General features: G+C 40.9%; 1 long non-coding RNA gene across 1 annotated transcript in view; it reads right to left on the reverse strand.

Annotated features, from left to right (window-relative positions):
* LOC101747519 overlaps window positions 1-20,342 on the reverse strand; it is a 38,177-nt gene extending 17,835 nt beyond the window's left edge. Inside the window, exons 1-2 of the long non-coding RNA XR_210637.5 lie at window positions 18,091-20,342; window positions 16,658-16,803 (exon numbers count right to left, since the gene is read on the reverse strand). This is a non-coding gene — a long non-coding RNA (uncharacterized LOC101747519). The remainder of the gene's footprint in view (window positions 1-16,657; window positions 16,804-18,090) is intronic.
* Window positions 20,343-20,684: the final 342 nt, after the last annotated feature.

Consider the following 20,684-nt stretch of genomic DNA (forward strand, 5'->3'; position numbering starts at 1 on the left):
TACATTATGGATATTATCATCATTATCTCTTGCTACCTCTAATAGGTTTTTATATCATTTTGCTCATTTTTATAGCTTGCTGGCTCAGAACAGACATTCTTCGTAATTCACTGGAAGAAATGCTTGGTTTCAGCTACTCTTGTTCTAACCATCCATTGAATGGATGAAATAGAGATGTGACTGCTGGGGTAGAACAACCTTTTCTTGCATGGTTCAAACTAAGCCATTTCTAAGGCATGATATTTTTTTTATATACACAAAGGGACAAAGGATGCTTCCTTTTATGTTTCTTTTGGGACACTTTTTTTTTTCCATTTCTTTATGTCAATGAAAAAACTACAGGAAGACACAAACTGCCCAAAGCCTGATCCTCATGGAGCTGCAAGGACAGATTCAGCAGCAAAAAATCTCAAAAGACTATGCAAAATAGTTACATGAGCCCCTGAATCAATATCTGTAGGATTTTCCCAGAAGAGAGCTGATAGTCTGCCTCTTGCAAACTGCCTCGGGAACTGGAACAGAATGATATCTCATTATGGAAATATTATAAATTGTTCTAGCATTTTTTTATCATCTGAAAATGAAACCTCTTCTATGCGAAGGCTCACAACAGGTTAGCAATCTGCATTATGATATAAACCCTACTGCAAATAGAAAATAATTCAGTTGATATAAGCAATGCCCTGGGTTCCTGTGTGTTCTGCAGGGACACACAACTGAGAAGAGTGCACAGGGTAGGGGGGAAGGCAGGAGGGCTCCAGTTGAGGATGCAGAGGAAAGAGGGGGGGTGGGGGGGGAATGGAGGGCAGGAGATAGTGTCCTAGGCTGCATCAGAAGAGGTATGGCCAGCAGGGGAAGGAGGTTATTGCAGCCACCAGTACATATTAATGGTCACCTGTAGTGTGGGACACTAATGGACACTGCTTGCTAAATAAAATGAAATTTAGCTATTGAGTGTCACCCAGAAAGAGGCAATTCCAGGTGTCACATCAGCTGCTGTTTCACACTGTTAAGTCCTTATTAACCTGCCCACACATTTGCCTTGCCTACCCCACTCATACTGCTATTTCTCAGTTTTCTGCTGTCCCTGCTCTTATTACATTCAATAAGCATTTTTCAAAATGGATAGTGTTTTCTCTGCTGTGGGAAGGGAACAAGAATCACTGGGGAATGCAGGAGTTTTCCACCTCACTTGCTCTGTATTCTTTTCTAGACCATCCATTATCCTCCTGATGTCTTTTCTTAGATTTTTAAATTAAGTAAAGTCAATTCCTCACAATCTCTCTTCTTTAGAGATTTGTCAGTGCTGTCTATTGCTCACATTCCCTTTGCTCACCCCCTCCAGCCATGCTTCCTGCTGGGCTGGGCCATGCTTGCTCCAGCTGTTCCAGATGAGGTCCAAGCAGAAGTGCCCAGGGTGACATGACGGATGGCAGCCGCACACCATTTGCGCTCTCGCTCCATCCCCTGAAGTGCTGTACACACAGACGTGTGCATGTGTGCAGTGTAGGAGTTTATACATCATCTCAAAATGTTATTATGCCACTTAGACAAGCACAAAGACTTGTACTCGAGGAGAAGATAGTTGGCTTGGGATTATCCTCATTTCCTGTGGGTGTTCAATCTAATCTTAGACAGGCTGTCAAGAAATCTGTTTCCAATACAGTCAAATGTAACCTTTATCTGTAGGAAGTTCTGTTATGCCAGAGACATAGAATTCTTGAGCTCAGCTTTTATCATAAAGCCTTAGCTACACCACATACATATATAAGCTGAATCCCAACTCTTAGAGGTCTGCAGGTCCAAAACCCTGATTTTCATTTGAACCTCAACGGGTCAGTTTGGAGAAGAGAAAAGCTATAGGCCATGTGGGTTTGTGTTGCTGTGGCAGTATGCTTGGTTTTGGTGCTTGCTGGAGCACCCAGAGTGCCAAGCATTCCCACAGAGGCTTACAGGAAGGTTACTAACTGCATGAAAATGGATTCTCAGGGAATGGGTTGATGGTTTTCAGGCTGAGCTGGTATCCTCTGGATAAAGGGAGGTGGTAGAAAATGTTACATACTTTGCTGCTCTGCAACAGCTTGTTTGAAGTGTCTGTTGTTGGATGTGTCCATTATCTGTTGTCTAACCAGCCTCATTGACTGCAAATGTATGTTAAATAAGGCAGGAAAGAGAACTGATCCTTCAGGGACTCCAGAAGAGTACAGTGGGGAAAACTGTCAGGTCCCACATACTCCTCAGGGCTTATGCTGTTGAATACTGTTCACAATACAGGTTCACACTCTGTTGCTTTTTGAGGATCAAAAGCACGCAGTTTGTTATTCCTCTTTGTTGGTGTCATTGTAATGCACCCTGCTCACTTCTCAGAGGCAACATCCTGCTATGCAGTGCTGCACTCATTCTGGAGTGACCATCAGCACCAAGGAAGTAACAGATTCAACAGTCAAATACTGTTTTCTTCTCCAAGTTCTACAAAAACTTGTATTGGTGAACATATACTGAGATAATCATTACTTTGAAGTCTTTGATTTAAGTTGAGAACTATGGGCATATGTGAGAGTTTCTATGTCAAATTTGTATTTGACTCTAGTATTACTTTTCCTGCATACGTTCACATTTTGCAAAATTATATAGTGGAGAACCTGAGCTTTTCCCTTCAAGTTTTCCCTACCGAAGTGGGTGTGGAAAGCGTGGTTTCACCTGTTGAGACTTCTTGTAACAACAAATCAAGGCCGCACACCACTGGTAGGGTAGTTTGCTCATGAATACCGTAATAACAGTAGAAGCACATCTTTAGACTGGTAGTTTCTCACACCACTGATTCTCTCTTCTAAAACTCAGGCTAAAATCTCTTGAAAGGGACGTACTTGTATAACTGCTAGACAATAGCTCACACATGCACAAAGCCATGGACCCACGCCCAAAGATTTCTTCCAAATGCCAGTAAATGCCCCAGTCTATGTGCATCTATCTTAGACTTACTTCTGTAGTATTTTTCAGAAGTGAAAATCCCTGTGAATGTTGCTTTTAAATCAATCAGCTATAATTTTCAGCCTCAATAGTGGTACAGTGTGATAGATACAAGACATTGCCAATCTTATTTCTTGATTACAGTTGACTGTCTCAGACAATGCTGTGAGTAGCAAGAAAACAAAGCATTTCTATTTCATAGTGATGCCATGGTACTTTAATGACAGTAAGAGTTGTTGCTGAGAATCCTGCATTTAAAGCTGACTTCATACAGTTCCATCCAAGGATACATTTTTCACATTATAATCATCTAATCATGCATTCATTCAACATGAACTTTGCCTTCACGTGAAAAGATAAAATATTATACGGTTTAAAGTAAAGGGTGGAACTGCAACCATGTATTTTAGTCTTGCTCACAGTACTAGAATGCACGCAGTCATGCTAGCTCTCGAGAGGAAGCACAAATTAAAAAATGTTTGTTATGAAATGCGTTTCATGTGAATAGATGTCAGAATGGCACAGTTTCACCCCTTGACTAAACCAAACTCATTTAAATGAAACTACATGTATTACAATGGAGAGAACATTAGCAGAGTATCAAATTCAGATTATTACCTGCTGTCCTACAGGGACTGTCTAAAAATGAAGGCTTCCATTTTCTTGTTTTTCTATTTCAACCAACCATTCATTCTGTTCACTTTTAGGAATCATGTAGTTTGAGAAAGCTGCATTGGGGTGGTGGGCATAGCTCACAGATGCCTATGGGTGAGCTAGCAATGCGGAGTTGTTAAATCAAGAGAGCAGATCTTAAGAGCAACACTGCGCATTACAACCTCTGCATTACACAGGCTGCGCCGTGACTGCAGGGAAACTGCAGGGTGAGAGCATACTAGAGGTACAGCCCTGTTTACAAGCTCTTCACAGTACTTTGCCAGTATGAAATATGGTTAGATTGTAAGGAAAAAGAAAATATATATTACCCAGTACCATATTAACAAAATTTTCAACAGCAGTGTGTTTTTCTAAGGGTTAGCAGACTCGGGGATCTGCAGTGCTTTTTAAAGGTAAGGGAAATCAGCTGAGGCATCTGAGGTTGTGCAACAGGTAGCTATTTTGGGGATCTGTTCCCCCTTTTCCCTACCCGTATCTGGGAAAGCCAAACATCAGTTCTCACAGTAGAAGTCCCACTTCATAAGCTTTTTTTCTGCCAAAAGGAAGCACATCGCACTATCTATCCCTGTATGACCCTCAGTCCTGTTGTATCTGCTAGGTAAGAGTACAAAGGGTTAAACAGCAGTGCTTTCTGAAGCCTCAGGTGCTCAACTTGCTCAAGGGCGATATGGGAGAAACTATCTCGCCAACGGCCATTTATGCCTTCCTCCTCATCTACTTACCGAAATGTTTTTCCCTGCTGCTAGAGGCAGTTAGGCATGATTTTCCATGCACCTGCTTTGGGGACTTGCACAGCTCTGTAGCCGGTCCAGCTGCACAGGGGAAAGCTGTAAGAAACTTGGGTTGCATTGTTTACCTTTTTAAAGCGTTCATCAGGGTAGGTGAGATCAGACTGTAAGAGTGAGTGAGACCAAATAATGGCTGATAAAAGACAGGAGTGTTTAGGAAGGAATGGACTTCCTTACAAGGAGGAAATGATGGAGACAGACACTGCTTTCTGCGGGGGAAAAAAATGTGCCACATATGCAAAATTGGAAGATGCCTAGGGGAAAAGACAAAGTTGATATCAGTGTGAGTGGCATCTTGGGGAAAACCCCAGCTGACAGAAGGAGGCTGCATAGAGGGACAAGTGCTGGGAACTACTAGACAACTGACTGGCACATATGTGGTTTCTGGTGATTAAAATAAGCCATTTAAAAACAGACCTGCTTGAAAAGCAAAAAAAGTAAATGACATTATAGAGGATGGAACAGCTACCAGATGGTCCAGTTAGCAGCAGCTACTAGATTTTGTTTTTGTTTTTTTAAATACACACATGTACTCACACGAGCAAATGCTCATGGGCCAAACCGGACTGTAAAAGCCATCTGGCACAGCCTGCACACGTTTACTACCCTGCAAAACCTCATTCTCTCTGACATTATTTGTGGTTAGAGGACTAATTCTAGTTTCAGCCAGGCAACTAGGCTGCAATCTGGAGTAGGAGAATCAGAGGGCAGGGAAACAAAGCCGAGAGCCATGCTTCCAAGAGGAAAATGAACTTTACATTCTCCGTTTCTAACATGGTAAAAAGAAAATTCCACTCGTTCTTTGCTATAAATCAAAATGCGTAAAGATCCCCACCACCATCTTTTACACAAGGCAGGGCTTCAAAATCCTTTCCCAGCTAGGATATTTTTTTTCAGTTACCCATTACTTTCTTGTCTTCCCCAACATCTGTCCATCAGGACTTCCTAACACTGAATGACTTTCTGTTTTCCAGTCCTCAGCCACTCCCAATTCAATTCCACTTGCACTTTAAGAGGGCTGAGAGCACCTCCTGATGTACCCTAAAAAAGAGACAGTATCTGTCACCCTGCAAAAAAGGCATTTGATATGTCATCACAAAGCATTAATAAAACGCACTCACATTACAACATCTAATGTATATCATTTTCTTAAAAGGGACGTTTAATGATATGCATTTCTAAAGGAGATCATTCTGGGTGTTGTTTTCATAAAACAGTAAAAGCAGTAAAAAAAAAATGCTGAAAGCCTACATGATGCTGTACTAGAGAAAATATGCTTGCTCTGGAGTCCAGTCTGGCAAGTGACTCCAAGTGACTCAATGCTGTCACAATTCGGCTTTGTTAGGTAGATTCCTTAGCTGCAGTGCAGAATTGGGTGGGTTTGGCTTGGGGTTGGTTTTATGGTTTTGGTGGTTTTTTTTTAAGAATTTAAAAAAGAAGCACAAGTGAGCTACAAAGTTCAGGTCTATAAGCAAGCATCAACAATCAGTAAAGGAGTAGTTTCAATCAATCTCTATGTCTGCATGAAATGTTATGTGCCTATGCCCTCACAGATGAAACTTCAAGATGAAAAAGCAGTGCTCCAGCACTGTTGCTCTACCAAAGCCCTGGCCCCAAATGGAGACATAACACACAGTACAGAGCACAAAGTAATGCTTAGCCTGCTTTTACCTTGCACTCCCTGAAATTCACTGGCAAAGCTTTGAAGATGTGGCACTGAGGGACACGGTTTAGTGGGCATGGTGGTGATGGGTGATCTAGTTGGGCTAGATGTTCTTACAGGTCTTTTCTAATCTTAATGATTCTATTTTAACTGTGTGAGCATGAACTGGGTCTGATCTACAGGGCACCTTGACAAAGCCTGGAGCACTGCAATTAATGTCCAAGGTATAGCATTGCCATACAGACCACCTCTGAGGGCAGAGAGCCTCAAATTTTTGGAATTTATCTACATAGACTTGCCCTTGCTGTACTCCATCAAGAAAATTCAAGTCACTTAGATTGTGGCTGAGGGCATTTACAGAGGGGTGGCACTTTTTTCAGCGGGTTGTCACTATTTTCAATGTTATGAAATGGCAACACTGAACTCTGAATTTGGAGGTTATAAAATCTATGAGTCTTAAAGATAAGAAGAAAAAAAACTCTTGAAGGAGGTGGTGGAATCTGCAAGTTCTCCTTTAAAAAGCTGCTAACAATCTGTAACAAACTCAACCCAAAATGTTCCTAGGAGAGTACCACATAAGGTGAAATGTTATGAAGGGCAAACTATTGCCATATATACCATTGTAAAATTAATTCAGGTTACAAATAAAAACCAGAAATGCTCTGATCCCAAAAGATGACACCTCTAATGGTTTCTAGTCATTTTCCACACAAAAAAAAACACTCAGGAAAAGCAAACCAAATAAGCTGATGTGAAATCTAGGATAGTTCACTGGGATTTTCATAATCCCTTCTTCTCTCCCTCCCATGTTAGATGTGCTGTTTCGTGCTTGAAAACATCTGGTGAGGAGGCTGATCCACAGAGCCTCAGCCCACGTCCCTCCAGAGGTCAGGGACAATGGTTCAGCCCCACCTCTGGCTATATGTTTGAACAGAAATAGTGGTATTTTGTATGATTGCCGCTTGAATGATTATAATCAGGCTGACAGAGTTTCGGTTTATAGCAATAGAAACACTAAGCTTCTAGCACAGTAATTCTGTGTGTTTTACAGAGACACATCCATCCTCAAAGGCCTGGGTATCGAGCTACTGAATTTTAGAGCAGAGTTCTGAATTCTATAGGATAATCTGAAACTCACAACCCCTTCACACTTACTTACAATGTCTTTGATGGAATTTCGCTCATGGAAGATAGCTCTTCAAAACTTCTCATTATAAGACTAGAAGATGACAAATGTATTTCTCTGCCCTAATTCCCAAGCAGCTGTACACAAACATGCTCATGAGTCAGACTGGAATTTTCCAGCACTTTTCCAATCCCGCTGTAATCAAAAAACAGGCTGGATATCTCACTTCTCGAATTTGCAATAACAATTCTGCTTAAAAACAGTGCCACTGAAAACATACTACGTATCAAATTTGATGTGTTTTAATGATTTCTGTTCATTGGGACTCACAAAAAAAAAAAAAAAGAAATTTGCTGACAGTACTGTTGCAGATAGCTGGTCATATGAATTAACGACGTTCCTTTGGATTTGTAAGTTTTGAACAAAGCCAACCATTGGGCTGTACTGCTTGTCATAAACCATTTGCAAGCCCGATGAAAAACATGAGATCTATGAGACTCTTCCTAAGGACGATACAATCAGACACACCATAGCACTTCATGTGCTGTTCTTTCACTCCCAAATTTCAGGCTACCCCATATGTCACCTCCCGCTGACCTCCAGGTGCTCTCCCTAAAATAAGACATACACGTCCACAGCTACCCCAACACTTATGCAGGCACCTGTGTTGCCTTTTCTGCTTGCAGTGACAAGGGGCTTTTAAAGAGGGAGGAAGGGGTTAAAAGGAAAACAAACAGAATCTCCACGCAAACATTTGTCACCTTAGCTGGATAGTTTGAGCAGAATATGCCATTTGCCTCCGTGACAGGTTAATCCATTTATTATTCACCCGTTTAATGAAAATACTGTGTCTCCATGCTAGGAACAAAACAAAATCCCCAACAACACTGATTCTCTTTAAATCATATTCATAATCTCGGACAATTTGTCTTCAAATTCAGGTTTATTTTTGATCTCCAAGTTAGAAGCAGGAAACCTATTTCTTTCTATTTCGCATTGTTGCCTCTAGCCACATCTGTGGAATGTTTTCTGGGTTTTGCAAAATTATTAGCATTTCATTACCTGCTTCTGCAACAGCCATGTATCTACAGTGAAAAGGTCACCCAAAAGTTAATGTACCTGACACTTAGCCAAACTGCTCCTCTCCTGTGATACAGGAATATTCACAAACCTCTGCAAGGCTCATCTTGCAACATTTCCTGAACATGCTCCAAAAAGAGTGGGTAGTAGCCACTGAGCAAATCTGCTCTCTCTTCCCAGGTAATTGACTCTACTAAGCCTTCTGCAAAAACACTGATCTCCAGTTCCCAATGGCAGCATTTCTAAAGGAAACCTACCGCAGTGTTTTGAACCAGCCACAGAAGTATTGAGACCGTATAGCACAGTACAGAAAAATTATATTCCCTTCTTGTCTCCAATTCTTCTACAGAATTCCCCGTCTCCACTGGAAACACCTCTTTTGATGCACAACATATTATTTCACTCACAGATTCATCATCTTAAGATCAGATTCACAATCCATTCAGACATTGTATGCCTAGATCTTTCTCTTCTTCAACACGTTTTCAACAATAAAAACCTTGGGTACAGAAGAATTACACAATACTGCAGTTTGATCTGTGGGATTTCATCCCATTCCTCTTACTCCAGTCCTCATTTCCACATTATATCCTAGACTTTTTCTCTATGAATGGAGCCACCACCCAGTTCTGGTCAGACAGCATGTTGCCCCATGTTTCAGTGAAAGTATTAGTGGAAGCGTGGAATAGGAAAAGCCCTGTGAATAATATTTCATTCTTTCTCCTGATGCTTCCTTTACCACCACTGTTGCCATGTTCCAGGTCCTTTAGATGCCCTCTACTCTAGAACTTTCATTTTGGTGCCATGCAAAATGTTTGCTCCTATCAAGGAAGGACATCAGAGAAGTCCAGAAAAATCTACTCTTAGTGAGCCTGTTTTATTATACTCCACTTTGCCATTCTTAGGCCTGAGTATCAGAGAAAAATCTGTGGCCATTTATTGCACATTTAGTTGGAGCTCACAATTTCCTGAAATGCCTTTGTGGAACCTGACACTGACTTGAATGTAAAATACTACAGTTAGATTTTAAATCTGATCTACTACCTAGACAGAATAACTGCACAAATTGCTGGAAAAGGATGGTTAGAGGATTATTCTTATTTTTATTCTTTTTTTTTTCTTTTCTTAAGGGAATGTTCTTGCACCAAGGAGTACATTTAAAAGGAAAGGAAAAAAGCATGTGAAAGACAACGGCAGCTGCTGGGGGTTGTTCTGCTTTGTATTATAGGAAAATTGCTCCAACTAAAAAAGGGATGATTTTGTCTTTTTACTCTTATAGAAAGTGATTACAGCATTTGATGGCTGTAGGCAAACTAGAAACAGAGCAAGATACATGAGTTTAAGGGATGTTAATTCAACTGAATGCAAAATCTTCTAGACTCTGTGGTGTCTGGATTTCATTTACTGATAACCAGAGTCACTAGTTCAAGTGAACTGTGATTTCCACCTACATCAAGCACTCAGTTCAAAGAATGTCATTCCTAAAAGAGTCAGACCATGTTGTCCGATACTCTTAGCCCATGATTACATGCGTCTTTCTAAGTTGTTATTCATGGGGTTGGGGGGGACTCTTTCTGTTTCCTTTGAAATACCCTGGTATCACTGTACTCCAGAACAGGAAAGGAATTTGGGTTGGAAAAAAAGTCCACTTGCCAGCTGCCTTACCAAATCCTAATCCCTGTCTGTGTGGAGGCCTGCCTGAGCCTTCAGCCAGGGTCGCCTTTTCCATGGTTTCCGCCAGTGGCAATATGAGATAGGCCATAGAACTGCTGAAGGTTATTGCTGCTTGAAATATGCAGCTAGGTTTGACCAGGTTCGAGCCTTGAGGCATTGCCTGATCTGTTTGCAGGATCACAGCTCCTTAGGCTCTGGTGAGGGACCTGTGAGATCAGACTAGGCCACTCAGAGCCTTATCCACTAGGGTTTCGAAACCCTCTGAGGATAGGGACTGCACAACATCTCTGTTGTCCAGGTGCTGCCACAGAAGAGCAAGTTTTCTAGGCCTGGCCATCACACTGTTTTAAGTCAGCAAGCATTCCTACTTTAACCTGTCTCCATACAAGTCATCATCATGGCATCCAAAGAACGTGGAACAAGCACCTGAGTGACCAGATGGAAATTACAAGGCAGCAATTGCAAAGCCTTAAGGACAATGCAGTGCCCAGTGCATCTGCAGGTGTCTAGAGTGTCCCTGGCTGACAGCACGCTGTTAATGCACAGTGAGCACAGGCAATGTCCCTCGGGTATGAAGCCTCCATAAAGCACATTCTGAGCAGCACCTGTCTCTGCATCACAATAACCACAGCAACTTCACAAAGCCACTACCGGACTTCTCTACCCGAGCAAAAGTAATGTTCCATATTCTGCTCTCAAACAACAGACATAATGAATCTGTGAAGGTTCATTTCTTCTGGGGGACTGCATGCCCTTAGCATAATTGTTTAACTTAGCTGTAACTTAACTTAATTTCCCAATAATTCTCGTCAGATTTTCTCGAGCTGTCAGAATACAGACTGTATTTAAACAGCAGATTCAGGGTATTAATGTTCCAGAGCAAATGGTGGTTAAATAATGAAATAATTTTATTTGCTTGCCACTGCCAACACACAAGCAAATACAAGGTATTTTAGCTTCTTTGTGTCCCATAGACTGCATGGCTGAAATCAAAATATCTTTTGGGAAAAGATTTGCTTATGTCTCTCATGATTTCAAAGAGAAATTCAGATTTCCCACAGAGCTTAGGTACAGACATAGTATTCATTCATTTTCATATGAAACCATGCACTTCTGTACATTTTGGCATGCAAAAGAGGTCTCAGAATGGGGCAGGAAAAGGGGATGTCGATACTGAGATAACCTTATGCAGAGCTGCTGTGCAAGACTGGCACTTAAACAGCAGACAGCTCAAGGACTTGCTGACCTTGGGTATGATATTGGCCAATCACTCCACCAGGAAGGGACATTGCATGTTGGATTGCTTGTGCCTAAATAAGTGAGGCAGAGACTTAACAACAGGCATGTAAATAGGCTTACTTTTTCTTGTTTGTATAATCTGTTTAAAAGATTCATTTGAAATATTTTAACAAGTCACATTAAGTCTGGATGCTAGAGCACACAAGTTTATGAGGTCTGAGCGCTGGCATATTTAGTAATGTCTGTGGATCACAGTAAAAAACTGTAATATACACAAATCATGTGTTTTGATTTTGAGTTGTGGGAGTTCCTGCACAAAATTGAGGGCTGGGGTTCGGAAAGGAGCGATGTCTTCTATAGAGATAGGCTTCCTGAGCTCCGCTTTTAAAAATACTTTGGTGACTAAGGAAGCACTTAAATGCTAGAAGAGATTTGGAAGGAGATCTTATCTAGCTCCCAGTCAGAATACCCGCTGCAAAGCAGGAATAGCTATCTGAACAGAGTTTGTGTTTGCTCACAGAACTTTTCCGAAGTTCGGACGAAAAGGAGATATTGCCACCTGCTGACAAAATGGAGAGTAGCAACACAGGCTTGGAAATGCAGTGAAATCCGGGCTCTGTTGAAATCAAGGGGAATTTTGCCATTCGCTGCAGCAAGAGTCTGGATCTTAATTAGCCTGGACAGCCAAACTAATTAGTGTGGAAAAAAAATAGCTGACATAAAAAGCAACATATTCAGCCAGCAGGCCTCAAGTTCTGTCAGTTTAAGCTCATATTGATCAAGTGATGGGAAATGTCTGCTAAATCGGGCCCTGCAGTGTGAGGGTCCTATTTGAGGTTACCAAGCACTGCCCACTTACTGTGCTGGGGGCACATAGCTCAGAAAGGCTGCAAATGCACCCAGCATGGCCATGGCTGCTGGTGAATTCAAGGCCTGAGCTACACCACAACTATTCCCGAGGCACAGAGGGTAAAAATGGGGAGAGGAGGCCCCCATTCAGCTCTCAGAGGATTGCAGCACGTTCCTCCTCACTACCATTGGATCCACACTGAAGGGGGACCTTGAAAATGCCTCAGTCACTGAAGCAGTTTCAAAATAGAGCTCACATCTTCCTAAATATCCTGTGTCAAACCATAGTAAACCAGATAAGCTTTCCAAGAAGAAAACTTCCAAACCAGAGATGTCAGGCAATCACTACTGGATGATCTTAATTGTCTTTCCAGCCTTAATGATTCCGTGATTCCATGATTCTGACTTTTTCACAGCCCCATAAGCTCTTGCATAGGCTCATCCTAAGCCATTAGCACCTAACCCCTGCATCCATCCATGCTACAGGATCTACAGCCAACTTCTACCTGTGCCAAGGCATTCCTTCTGCTCTCCTGCCTCTCTGCCTAGTGTTTCTTTCCCTGTGCCTGCAGCACAACGCAGTTTTTCCTCCTGTAGGTCCACAGTGTAATCTGTATCAATGAACTGACCCAGGCTCCTTTTCCACAGAGAAGGGGAAGACTTCTTTAACCTGGCTCACTTCAGTGATTTGGCTTATACCAGTGACCATCAAAAGATGTGATTTCAGATAAAGAAGTGGTGTAGATGGAGAAACAAGCAACGTGGACTGGAAAGAACTCATAAAACTCCTTAGGTCAGCTTCAGTGCCAGAGCCAGCATATCATGAAACTATGGGCTCAAGTATTTGTGGCTGCTGTCTACTTGTCTGAAGCAACACTGTAAGATTTACCCTGCATTTCCTTTGGGTGTACAGAGAGGCAAAGGCTATTAATGAAGTATTTCAGAAAAAAATGCTTTAAGATAACACATAAGGTAAATTGGATCAAGTTCATATCACTTATATTACAGTATAAATCTCAAATCCAAAGGGAAGTGAATGGGGCATTGCGATGCCATGAGCTTCACTCTAGTTAAGCAAAACCAGGAGTACCCAAATTATCAGAAAACAATTTATTCTTGTGCAAAAAAAAACAAAAACAAACAAACAAAAAGAAACGTTTCTGCAATAATACTGCAAATGAAAAGAACTTCTCTGTGCTCTAGGCACAAGCATATGTACTGAACCTGCAGGCTTCCCACTGCCAACTTATGTTCCTGACTTTTAAGCAAGTTATTTATTTTGGAGAAGTATGTATTAGTCATTCATTCATCTGGTCTCTTGCTTCCTCCTGCCCTCTCAGCCAGGGGACTTATCACCCACTAAACAAGCTGTTGATGCCTGTCTCTGAATTGCCATTTTGCTGCAAGTGGCACACAAATCCCAAATTGGCCATTGCACGTGTTTTTGATGAGAGCCTAAAAACTCTGCCCACTTCAGAGAATCTAGCCAAAATGTGAAAGTCACACATCGCTGCACAAACAGAACACTTTGCCATGTCAGTGAATGTGGGACTGAGGAAGGTTGGATGAGCTCTGCGGATTACCGCCTGCTCCCTGTTGCAGGGAATATGGGAACACTTTCCTCAACAACAAATTTAAGTTTTCAGGCTGCAGCCATGAATATATTCTTTTATTTAGATACAGGAAATCTTCTTCTGTAGACCTAAAAATAAGGTTAAAATACACTTAGCTATTGAGTTATACAAGTATCCCCAAAGGAAGACTTCAAAACAGCCTCCTGGAGAAGTCATAAGGAAAACAAGCACAGGAGAAGTGTCATCCTGGAAAAAAAGTATGGTAACAATTGCTGCAGACCTGAAGGAATGGAATTAAATGGTCCTTGTTTGAAAAACTAAGAAATAAGACTGAAAAAATCATACACCAGATCTGAGCATGTATGATGTCATAATAAATAGGGTTATAATAAATAGACAAGTAAATGCTATCAGTATAGACAGTAGCATAAACAAACTGTTTAAAGTTTGTTCCTTTGTGTCAAACTGAAGGACCTGTGAAAGGACAGTGAGATGAGAAAGCACAAGAAAGTAAACAATTGAAAAGTTTTAATGAGTTTTGCGGTTCTTTAAAAAACATGAAAGACCACTGGTGATTTAAAAATGAACAAAGGCAAGATAGAAAAGGAAATCAGGTGCGTGCTAGAGGAGATAAGAGCAGCATGCAGCCAAATAGCTCATACTTAACGAAAAATTTCATTTCATTATATTTAAACCTTGAAGACAAATTTTGCTCTTTTGCACTATCACCATATGAAGCCTAAAAGTAAAATTGTGCTTTGAGACTTTAAATAGATTGTGTCTCCCTAGCAATTTTAATTAGCATGCTTCTGTTTATACAAATGTGTCTGTGGGGAGCTGGTTTGAAGAATGGAAGAATAAGCCTAAACGAATATATGGAATAATTTTAGCATCCATAATCTCAGTTTCCATTGTCTGCCTGTGAGAAAAATGATCCAAAAAAAGCACAAAATTTGAAATCATCTAAAATCCCTGATCATTTTATGTAGTATTTACATGCTCGTAGTTTGCTCATACACTAGCGCAAACAGTCATCTCAAATAGCATGGCAGTTACACAGAGCAGTATTTCAATAAAATGTGAGAAGTACGTTCCAAGTGCAGTTAAACTAAAGTTAAAGAGAGAAAGGGGAAAAAAGAGAAAGGCAGACAGGAAGGAAGCAGGGAAGGAAGGAAGCAGAGCAGGAAGGCAGGAAGAAAGAAGGGCAGGATGGAAGGAAGCCTGGGGAGAAAGAAGGAAGGAAGGAAGGCTCTTTGAAATACTTTAAGACTCTCTTTCTGCTATTTTGTGGCAGGAAAAGAAATTGAGAATAGCTCTGTAGAGGAAACAGCTGTGGGAGCCCACTCCCTCCCCCCATTTACTCTGTTTTAATATCGGAGGAGTAATCTATAATATACATCCCAGGAGAATCTAGAAATACTTTTACCTACCCTCGAGGTTTGGATTGCTTGTGTAATAAGTTATTTTAATCTATCCCTCAGGCAAAGTGAGAAATTTGGCATATGGCAACTCTGTCCTTCTCTCTTCTGCTATACGTAAGGTAAAGTCGCACTCTGATTTACATGCTGTGCCACCGCAATTCATGGAACTGCAGCAGGAAAAGTCAAAGCACAATCCAGCATTATGCGTGTTTTTCAGATATCACAAAGTTTCAATATTATCAGCTTTGATAGAGTTCTGAAAGATTTTGTATCTTCCTCCTCACTCCCTTCCTCTCCTGAGATGTTTATTGCAGGCTTTCTTTTCAAGAGATTTATGTTATGTTGTAGAGAGTTTTAGTTTATGGGGAGTGTGTATATCTTATTTGTGATCATCTTGACTCTTTAGAGTCTTTTCAACAAGCAGAGAAGCGTGAAATGATGTCTCAAGACTATTCAGAATTTTGACTGAAACAAGCAAGAACAGAAGGATATTTTTATTAAACAACTATGTATACTTACATACATAATGTGTATACATGCATACACAGACCTTTCCAGGGTGATTTTTGTGAGAGTTCTTAAATAAAATTGATTTTAACAGTCACTCAGTATTCAAAGCTGAAAATAACCCAGGCTCATATCATGAGTGGCACACATCTGTTTGGAGGCCGAAGCCTTGTGGTACCAGTCCTGAGAAGCTTCATGATGTCCTTTCTTTTTACTTAAGAAAGCAAGACTAAGGAGACCAGAGTACTCTCATCCAAAATGGGCAGTTATTCATTCTGTCTCAGCAGAGTGGGAAGCTAGTGCTTTTCACATTAATGGACAGAAAGAGATACAGTCAAAACTCCGGAAAATTTCAAACTACTTTTTCTCACATGAGAAAAACAAACAGTCCTGGGAAATGACTTAAGACTTACAGAGAGTCAAAGGAAAAGAAATCCATCCATACTTCATGTTGTGACTGAGAAAACCATAACCATTTTGGATCATTTTCTTTGATGTTAACATCAAAGATGGAAGAAGATTGAGAGTGGATTCTTGTTCAAGAGCTCTTATAATAGGGGAGCAAGGAGAGCTCAAGCTGCAGAGAAGAGCAGACAATTACCAGCAAATGGTTTCTATTTAAATTCTCTAAACATTTAATTGTTTTTCTAAAGCTGCTTTTCATGCAGCTTAAATTCTAAGATGTTTTGGTGGTGCCTGAGCAAGCAGGTACTTCTGCTCTGTGACACGTTTCCACTGTCACATAACACCATACAGGAGAGAGGGACACTGCCCAAAATTTTTCCAGCACCCTCCTGATAAAAACTTGAAGAATATGTGTTTTAAGTCAATGTATAATGAAGAAGGAATTCAAACTGTCTTTAAGTAAAATGTACAACATAAAAGGTTAAAAGATCCTGCAGTAAATGAAGTTTCTAACTAGAAAAACAAATCAGCTGCAGTGCAACGCTGCTCTTAAGAATTGCCCTTACAAAACAAGCTGCATGCTTGGTGTTAACACAGTTAGCCAGGTGATGGTCAATTAACACGCAGCAACAAAGACCATGGGGTAAAATAAAACAAACAAACAAAAAAGACCGGGTTGGTGCTACCTGAGGCAATTCCTGCAGAGGAGGCTGCAGATGAAGCTGTCTTGTCGTGTGCTTGGCAGGGGCTGTGGACAAGCCAGCTGGGTGCAGCAGCCTGAGGCCACTGGAGGGCTGAGCTTCAGCAGCCTGTCCTTCTTCCGGCCAGCATACTTAAAACAGGAGAAAAAGGCTTCTGCAGAATTGTTTTCCACATTTACATCCTCAATTACATCCTTTTTACTGAGCACAAAAATGTTTTGTTTCGTTTTTCAAAAATCTCACTTCTGGAGCAACATTGCACATCTCCGCTCCAAAAAGGTTTCAAACATTCTTAGGAGCAAACGAATGCAAAAAAATACCTTCAGGTGTCTTACTCTTGTACACATTCACAAGAATAAACTTTAGAAGATACTCACTTCCTACTCTAGGCTCAAACATGGAACACTTGAATGTTTGGGACTGGTCTTCTCAATGCTGACAGTAATCTTCCCTGAGTTTCTGTTTTCTTCCAGTTAAAATAATGAAATAGAAAACCTTGCCTTTTCCTGTGCCCCAGCACTGGGGAGTGGTGCACTAGCTGGGTTTGTTTCCCCTTGTCTGCCTTCTACATCAGTTCCTATTCAGAAAGCAACTGGTCTCTGAATACATTTAGAGCCAATTATCTCCATATACAATATATCCTAGCAGACTCAAGCTTCTCTTCATTTATTTTCTTTCTTTCTTTTTTTCCCCGGATAACAACTCTCTGACAATTTATCTGTCTTTCTCCAGCCCCTGCCCCATAACTTTCGAAACTGCTGGCCAATTTTAATGAAGTCTGGCAGAAAAGTGTCAATCTTAAAGACATTAAATTCCTATCATCTTTGTGAAAATCAGTAGGTGGGGGGGAAAGATTTGGAACAAGCGCCTCTGCTGAAGGAAAGGTACCAGTCTCGGCAACAGCAATCACCCAGTCAGGGTGCATGCCAACACACATCTCCTTGCTCAAAGAAAAATCAAGCTCTGTGATGGAGATAAAGGAGTGCTTTAGAGCAGTGAAGCTGGGAGTACAGGAGAGACAAGAGGATGGAGCACTTAAGACTTAAATGAGTTTAGGACTTGATGTGAAATGTGTCTTATTGTTTCTGCTGTTTTGTTGAAGATTTTTTCCCCATATCCCACCTTATTTCGAATGAGATCTGAGGGCTGCACTTAGCCTTGAAGTGTAATGCTTATGGATCCCAGTCCTCTGTTCAGGCCCACCACAGCAACCTTCCTGATGGACAGTGCTCCCCTCCCCTCTCCCTGTTCAGTGGAGAGCAAGGCCAGGATCTCAGGCTCAGGTACCCAGCAGGTCCACACCCACACTGACAAGTGGGCTGGGAATAGGGACACACCACCGACCACATCTGACCCACAGCCCCAACTCAGAGCCAGAACCAGCAGGACATTGTGTCCCACCAGGTCCCATTTCCTACCAGCTCTTTCTTTGCAGGCTCCCAACAATCTCAGCAGGAGATCTCAAAGTTGCCCAGCTGTGCAGTGAACCAAGTAGGTCAGCAGTGACAAAACAACACGTCTTCTTCCCTCCATCCAGCCTCACCTCTCCTAAAAGAATGCTGTTGGAAGATGACTCACAGGCCCTTTTTTTTCCTGTACTTATGTCACCTCAACACAAAAGAGCAAGCCAAAAGACCAAACTTCCATTTTCAATTTTTTCTTTCTTTTTTTTTTTTAATTCTGTTTCTAAACATTTTCAATTTTCCACAGAAAACAGTTTTTTTGTATTAAATATGATAACTCTAATTTTCCCTTGAGGATTACAACCAAGGTTGCAAAAAGATGGCATGAGCAATTTTGAGCACCCTATTATTTAGCAGCAAAGTCCTGCTTTGATCCATCTCCCTGCTGACTTCAATGGAACTGCACTAGGTATAAATTAAAGCAAAATTCAGTCCATCAGCTCTACTTTAGGCTTCATGCATCGCATTTAAGCAGTGCCTCCACCTTGATTTCACCTTGCTGCAGTCAGCAAAGAATGCTGATATAAAAGGTATCGTGCTTTCGTGTATCCACTCACTATGCTTTCATGTTTAAGCTATACTATTTTACCTTACTGTTAAAATTACATTTAGGCAAAACTGAAAGAGTCTATAATCTCTTGTGCTCTCTCTGGAGAAAAAGCCTCTATTAACTTTTTCTTTGTTTCCCTATATACAAACAGAAGCACGTATTTTCCAGTCAAAAACAAACAGCGAAGTAAAACATCTATTACAGGGAGTGCAGTCACCGCACTCAATCTAATGTTTTTCATCTGAATGGTGAAATAAAGCAGTATTTCTTCAGCGGGCAGGAACCTAGATTTAAAAAAAAAGAAAAAAAAAGAAAAAAAAAAGATATACTGAGATCATCAATCAAGTTAGCAGGAGTTAGGTGTCCAGTCCCTTAGATGCCAATAACAATCCCAGCCATATTGCATCAATTAGTCGTTGATTGCTTGTGAAGAAGTAAGAAAGCTTTAGTGCTTGTCTACCTTTTCTCATTACCGTGGAAGAGTGCATCACAAAGAAACATATCGTAAATTACCAGCATGGCCACGTAGATGTGTGCTCCCCTCGTGGTCAGGTCAAGACTCCATCTGCCATTGAAGATTTCTTTCATGTAAGAGAAAAAAATCAAATAACTGTGTGAGCTAAAGCTATTTATGACAGTAATCTTTTTTGCTCTCAAATGTCATCCACTAAACATGCTCTACTCATCTTTGTCACAAAATTTTGGGATGATGAAACTCTTTTTTTGGCCTTAACAGAGACATAAAATGAGAACAAATGGAAAAGAGGTTTAGCTGTACCTGCAAAATAACGTACTTTAAAAGCATGATGTGTAAACTGGATGTCACATTGAAGGTCTGAAATTGGAAAAAAAAAAAAACCACTAACCTTTCAGATACAGTTACAGTCAGAAGTTTAAAGCACTTTTACATCTTAAAGCTATACAAAAATGAGTTCATTTCTCTTCACATCAAAGAAAAACTACTTGAAAATGTAGTTTGTTGGAATGTGACAGAATTTTTTTCAAACTTTAACCAGTCAACTTTCAACCAGCAAATACAACCAAAAATTGTTAGTTACTGAACATGAAAGCCTTGGTATTATTGTAGCACACTTCAGTTTATCTATTTGACTAGCCACTTTGAGGAGCTACAAAGTGCCCTCTCCCTTGAACTAAACTGTCACTGACTTCAACCACTCTATTCAGTTTGTGCATGAGGACCAGGATCTCATGCAGTTTCAGGATATTTTCCTAGGAATCTTTCAGAAGTGACTGAAAAGTAAGAGAGGTGTCAGCGCCGAGGTCACGACAGGCTAGTTTAAATAAACGCATTTCTTTCAACATTTCAGAAATTGTTGTCTGGCCACTGTTTTAATTTCTTCCAGTATTTAGCCTGTCAACAGCTTGCCTTTGGAGAGGCAGCCTCCTACTGTATCTAAATTCTTTTGCCATTCCATTCAATAATACACTTAAACCAGCAAGCTTCATCTTTTACACAGGCCCTACTAGTCAGCACCACATGGAAAAAAAAGTGCTTATATGTGCTAGAACAAGTAAAAACACTAGTGACACGTGAAAAACAAGGCTGTGAAGGCAGAAAAAGCATTTCAAGCATGCTTTAGAAAACAACAGAGAGTTTATCAAAATGTTTTTATGCAGAAAGGATGACAAAATCATATCCTCCAGATTCGGAAGTCCAAGAGCACTTTGCACACCAAGACTACTGTCTCACTAGGATATCACATAACATCACAGCTAGAGACACAGCATGTGTCCTGGCTACATGTTAGTCTTACAACCTGAGCACTTTATGCTGCAGCTCAACTGAAGACAGGTTTACTTTATCATAGAATCATAGAATGACCTGGGTTGAAAAGGACCACAATGATCATCGAGTTTCAACCCCCCTGCTATGTGCAGGGTCGCCAACCACCAGACCAGGCTGCCCAGAGCCACATCCAGCCTGGCCTTGAATGCCTCCAGGGATGGGGCATCCACAACCTCCTTGGGCAACCTGTTC

The sequence above is a fragment of the Gallus gallus genome, chromosome 4 (assembly GCF_016699485.2).
Source record: "Gallus gallus isolate bGalGal1 chromosome 4, bGalGal1.mat.broiler.GRCg7b, whole genome shotgun sequence".
Lineage (NCBI taxonomy): Eukaryota > Metazoa > Chordata > Aves > Galliformes > Phasianidae > Gallus > Gallus gallus.